At 46.3% G+C, this 5,059-nt stretch overlaps 1 pseudogene; it reads left to right on the top strand.

Moving 5' to 3' along the window:
* The first annotated feature begins 4,139 nt into the window (after window positions 1-4,139).
* Window positions 4,140-4,393, top strand: LOC112618857 (annotated as a pseudogene).
* Window positions 4,394-5,059: the final 666 nt, after the last annotated feature.

Here is a 5,059-nt window from a genome sequence, read left to right as displayed (position 1 = left end):
GGGCGGATCACCTGAGGTCAAGTGTTCAAAACCAGCCTGGCCAACATGGTGAAATCCTGTCTCTACTAAAAATACAAAAAAATTAGCTGGGCGTGGTGGCAGGCACCTGGAATCCCAGTTACAGGAGCCTGAGACAGGAGCATCACCTGAACCTGGGAGGCGGAGGTTGCAGTGAGTCGAGATCATGCCATCACACTCCAGCCTGAACAACAAGAGCGAAATTCCATCTCAAAAACAAACATAAATTAGCCGGACGTGGTGGCGCACGCCTGTAATCCCAGCTACTTGGGAGGCTGAGGCAGGAGAATCCCTTGAATCCAGGAGGCAGAGGTTGCAGTGAGCTGAGATCGTGTTGCTATGCTCCAGCCTGGGTGACAAAGTGAGACTCTGTCTCAAAAAAATATATGTATATGGCCGGGCACGGTGGCTCACGCCTGTAATCCCAGCACTTTGGGAGGCTGAGGTGGGCGGATCATGAGGTCAGGAGATCTAGACCATCCTGGCTAACATGGTGAAACTCCATCTCTACTAAAAATACAAAAAATTAGCTGGGCGTGGTGGCGGGCGCCTGTAGTCCCAGTTACTCAGGAAGCTGAGGCAGGAGAATGGTGTGGACCCAGGAGTTGGAGCTTGCAGTGAGCCGAGATTGTGCCACTGCACTCCAGCCTGGGTGACAGAGCAAGACTCCGTCTCAAAAAAAAAAAAAAAAAAAAAGTATATATATTCATAGACTAGCACCAGTAAGGGCCTATTTGTGAATGTTCCGGGGAGATCATTTGAGATTCAAGCAAAGGTCAATATGCAAAGACTTTATACAATTTCAAAAAAATTAAGAAATGCAAATGCCTCACGAAACAAGAAAGGTCAAATGATGGTGCATACACAAAGAAAACTGTTATAGAGTCATTAAAAACCACATGTGGAAGAATTTTACATGCCATAAAGAAAGCTCATACTACACAATTTCAAATCAAAAAGGAACAGATATTGGCCGGGCGCGGTGGCTCAAGCCTGTAATCCCAGCACTTTGGGAGGCCGAGACGGGTGGATCACGAGGTCAGAAGATCGAGACCATCCTGGCGAACACGGTGAAACCCCGTCTCTACTAAAAAATACAAAAAACTAGCCGGGCGAGATGGCGGGCGCCTGTAGTCCCAGTTACTTGGGAGGCTGAGGCAGGAGAATGGCGTAAACCCGGGAGGCGGAGCTTGCAGTGAGCTGAGATCCGGCCACTGCACTCCAGCCCGGGCGACAGAGCGAGACTCCGTCTCAAAAAAAAAAAAAAAAAAAAAAAAAGGAACAGATATCATCACTCATAATATATGATTTCAGTTAATATGCACAGAAAAGCAAACAAACAAGGATATTTACCAAAGTATTAACAATGACTGAGTTGAGGACATCTAGGTGATTTTTAGCTTCATCTTTATATTCTTTATGTATTTTCCAGAATCTCTGAAAACTTTTTAAAAATAATCAGAAAAAAGATTTTTATTCTATTTTATTTTTAATGCACAAACTCTGAAGTCTCAACAGATAAATTCCGCCAATAACCTACCTAACCTACCTACTTAGAAGCTTAGGCAAGTTATTTAACCACTCAGACACTCCGTTTGATCAACCATGAGATGTGAGAACATTAACTCCATGAAGTGTGGGCATGGAGAATGAAGTAAGGCACCAGCACCTGTGGTCCAGACCCCACCCACCACACACTTTAAGCTAGAGGGGATGCCTAGGGGAAGAGTCCTATCATCCCTTGGGATGTCTTAGAATTTTTAGTTTCTTTCTTTCTTTCTTTTTTTGTTTTGAGTGGAGTCTCGCTCTGTCGCCCAGGTTGGAGTGCAGTGGCGAGATCTCGGCTCACCGCAACCTCAGCCTCCCGAGTTCAAGCAATTCTCCTGCCTCAGACTCCCGAGTAGCTGGGATTACAGGCATGTGCCACCACGCCTGGCTAATTTTTCTATTTTCAGTAGAGACGGGGTTTCTCCGTTTTGACCAGGCTGGTCTTGAGCTCCTGACCTTATGATCTGCTCGCCTCGGCCTCCCAAAGTGCTAGGATTATAGGCGTGAGCCACTGCGCCTGGCCGGAATTTTGAGTTTCTAAAGGAAGTACTTCTTGGCTGTATAAGCTGTCTTCATAAACCCACACATTCAAAGAAATTTCCTTCTGAGCACGCCAATGAAAGAGTATTCGTGAAAAAGGTCTTGCACAAGAAAGTGGTCAAGGAATGTGCAAGGATGGGGGATAGTTACCGGGAAGAATTGTGTGAGGTCTCTCCGGGTCCCTGCCCCACCCCAGGCTGTAGCGGGGAAAGGAGGAAAGAAGAGGAAGGGGAAGAGTGGGGAAAACGGACTCAGAGGAGCCACCCACCTGCAGCTGCCCAGCCTCCTGGGCAGTGCCCTCCGGGAAGCACACAAGTAGGGGCTGGAGGCGGCCTTCGATGGACCCTGAGCCCAGGCCGGCAGCCAGCAGGGGTCGCTGCAGACATGGGAATCACGGCGCTGACAGTGCATCTGCAGCGCTGTGTTCAGGTGCTTTTGCTCAACAGCCATCTCTGCTCTAAACCCAGGGGGTGCAGAGGGTCCTCCCAGATGAAGAAACCCAGGACAAAGAGGTCAAAGGACTTGTCCAGAGTCCCTAACTGGTTAATGGAAAAACTCCTGCTCTTCTAACTTAGGTCAAACCAGAGGATTCAGACAGCGGCTTTCAGAAGCCCTGTAGGAGAGGAAGGGTTAGGGCAAGAGCTTATCAAACGTTTAAAAATTACATATTTTATAATAATTCGGCCAGGCGCCGTGGCTCACATCTGTAATCCCAGCTCTTTGGGAGGCCGAGACGGGCGAATCACCTGAGCTCAGGAGTTCCAGACCAGCCTGGCCAGCCTCTCCTCTCTCTGTAGTAGAGAAACCCCGTTCTACTAAAAATACAAAAATTAGCTGGGTGTGGTGGGTGCCTGTAGTCCCATCAGGAGATTGAGGAATGAGAATCGCTTGAACTCGGGAGGCAGAGGTTCCAGTGAGCCGAGCTGGCGCCATTGCACTCCAGTCTGGGCGACAGAGTGAGACTCTCCCTCAAAAATAATAAGGGTAGTAATAATAATAATAATAATTAAAAAATCAAAAATTAAAAAAAAATCTTGAGCAATGAAATGAGTGTATTTGTTTCCCAGAATCCTCAGCAGTACAGGGAAGTTTCAAAATTAGCTTTCTTGTTTTGTTACTGGTATAATAGCTATGACTTCTCAGTATTGATGTAGGCTATTCTATTTACAAAAACTTGGTAATTAAACTATGTTAAATTTAAGAATTCCTGTTCATCAAAAGACACCAATAAGAATGAAAATTCAAGCCGGAGTGTGGGAGAAGATATTCATAATTCATATATCTGACAAAGGACTTGAATCCAGAATACAGAAAAACTTCCTAAAAGTCAATAAGAGGCTGGGCGTGGTGGCTCACACCTGTAATCCCAGCACTTTGGGAGGTCGAGGCAGGCGGATCACCTGAGGTCAGGAATCCGAGACCAGCCTGACCAATATGGTGAAACCCCGTCTGTACTAAAAATAAAAAAAATTAAGCAGGCATGGTGGGGGGCCCCTGTAATCCCAGCTACTCAGGAGTCTGAGGTAGGAGAATCTCTTGAACCCAGGAGGCAGAGGTTGCAGTGAGCTGAGATCACACCACTGCACTTCAGTGTGGGCAACAGAGCAAGACTCCAACTCAAAAACAAACAAACAAAAAAGTCAATAAGAAAAGGACAAACAGACAATTCAATGGAAAAAAAATGGCAAAAAAAAAAAAAAAAACCCTCACAAAATGGGCAAAAGACTAGAATCGGCACATGGTAGAAGAGGATATCCACATGGCCAATCAACAGGAAAAAATGCTTGGCTCCATTAGTCATCAGGGAAATGCAAGTTAATACAGGATGTGGCCGGGCAGGGTGGCTCATGCCTCTATTCTCAGTGCTTTGGGAGGATGAGGTAGGAGGATTGCTTGAGCCCTTCAAGATCAGCTTGGGCAACAACATAGTGAGATGAAATCTCTAATCACACACAAACACACACACTCCCACTGTTATATATATATATATATATATATATATATATATATATATATATATGGCTGAGATCAAGATGGTTGTGAGACTCGGCACCTTCCTCAAGAATGCCTGGGCCAAAGAGCCAGTGTGGGTGGTCTCCTTCATCATTGGGAGCCTCACTGTAATTCTGACCCCACTCAGCCCCTACACCAAGTACTCCATCATGATCAGTGAGGCCACACCCTACAACTATCCAGTGCCCATCCGCGATGATGGGAACATGCAGACACGTGCAGCCACCTCCAGGGCCCCCAGAGCCCCAGCTTGGAGTGGCTGAAGAAAATGTGAGCACCTCCACTGACAGAAGAGGCCCCTCCCATGGCTCCCAATAAAAATGTGAAAACCAACAACAACAACAACAAAACAACAACAACAAAAATATATGTATATATGTCTATCAAGTGTTGCTACTTCTCCCAATATCTCCTGAAGCTGAATATTTACATATCCTGTGGCCAGCATAGGTATATACTCAACAGAAATATGTTCGTGTGTGGTAGTTAATATTAAGTGTCAACTTGATTGTGGCCGGGTGCAGTGGCTCACACCTGTAATCCCAGCACTTTGGGAGAAGGCCAAGGCAGGCAGATCACTTGAGACCAGGAGTTTAAGACCAGATTGGTCAATATGGCCAGCCCTATCTCTACTAAAAATACAAAAATTAGCCAGGTGTGGTGGTGCGCACCTGTAGTCCCAGCTACTCAGGAGACTGAGGCAGGAGAATTGCTTGAACCAGGGAGGTGAAGGTTGCAGTAAGCCAAGATCATGCCACTGCACCCCAGCCTCTTAGACTCTGTCTAAAAAAAAAAGTGTCAACCTGATTGGATTGAAGGATGCAAAGTATTGTTTCTGGGTGTTTTGTTGTTGTTGTTACAGTGGTACCAGAGATTAACATTTGAGGCAGTGGACTGGGAGAGGCAGATCCACCCCCAATCTGGATGGGCACCATCCAGT

This window comes from Theropithecus gelada, chromosome 1, assembly GCF_003255815.1.
Source record: "Theropithecus gelada isolate Dixy chromosome 1, Tgel_1.0, whole genome shotgun sequence".
NCBI classification, from domain to species: Eukaryota; Metazoa; Chordata; class Mammalia; order Primates; family Cercopithecidae; genus Theropithecus; species Theropithecus gelada.
Note: the sequence above shows the minus strand (reverse complement) of the source record. Positions and strands in the feature narration are given on the sequence as shown.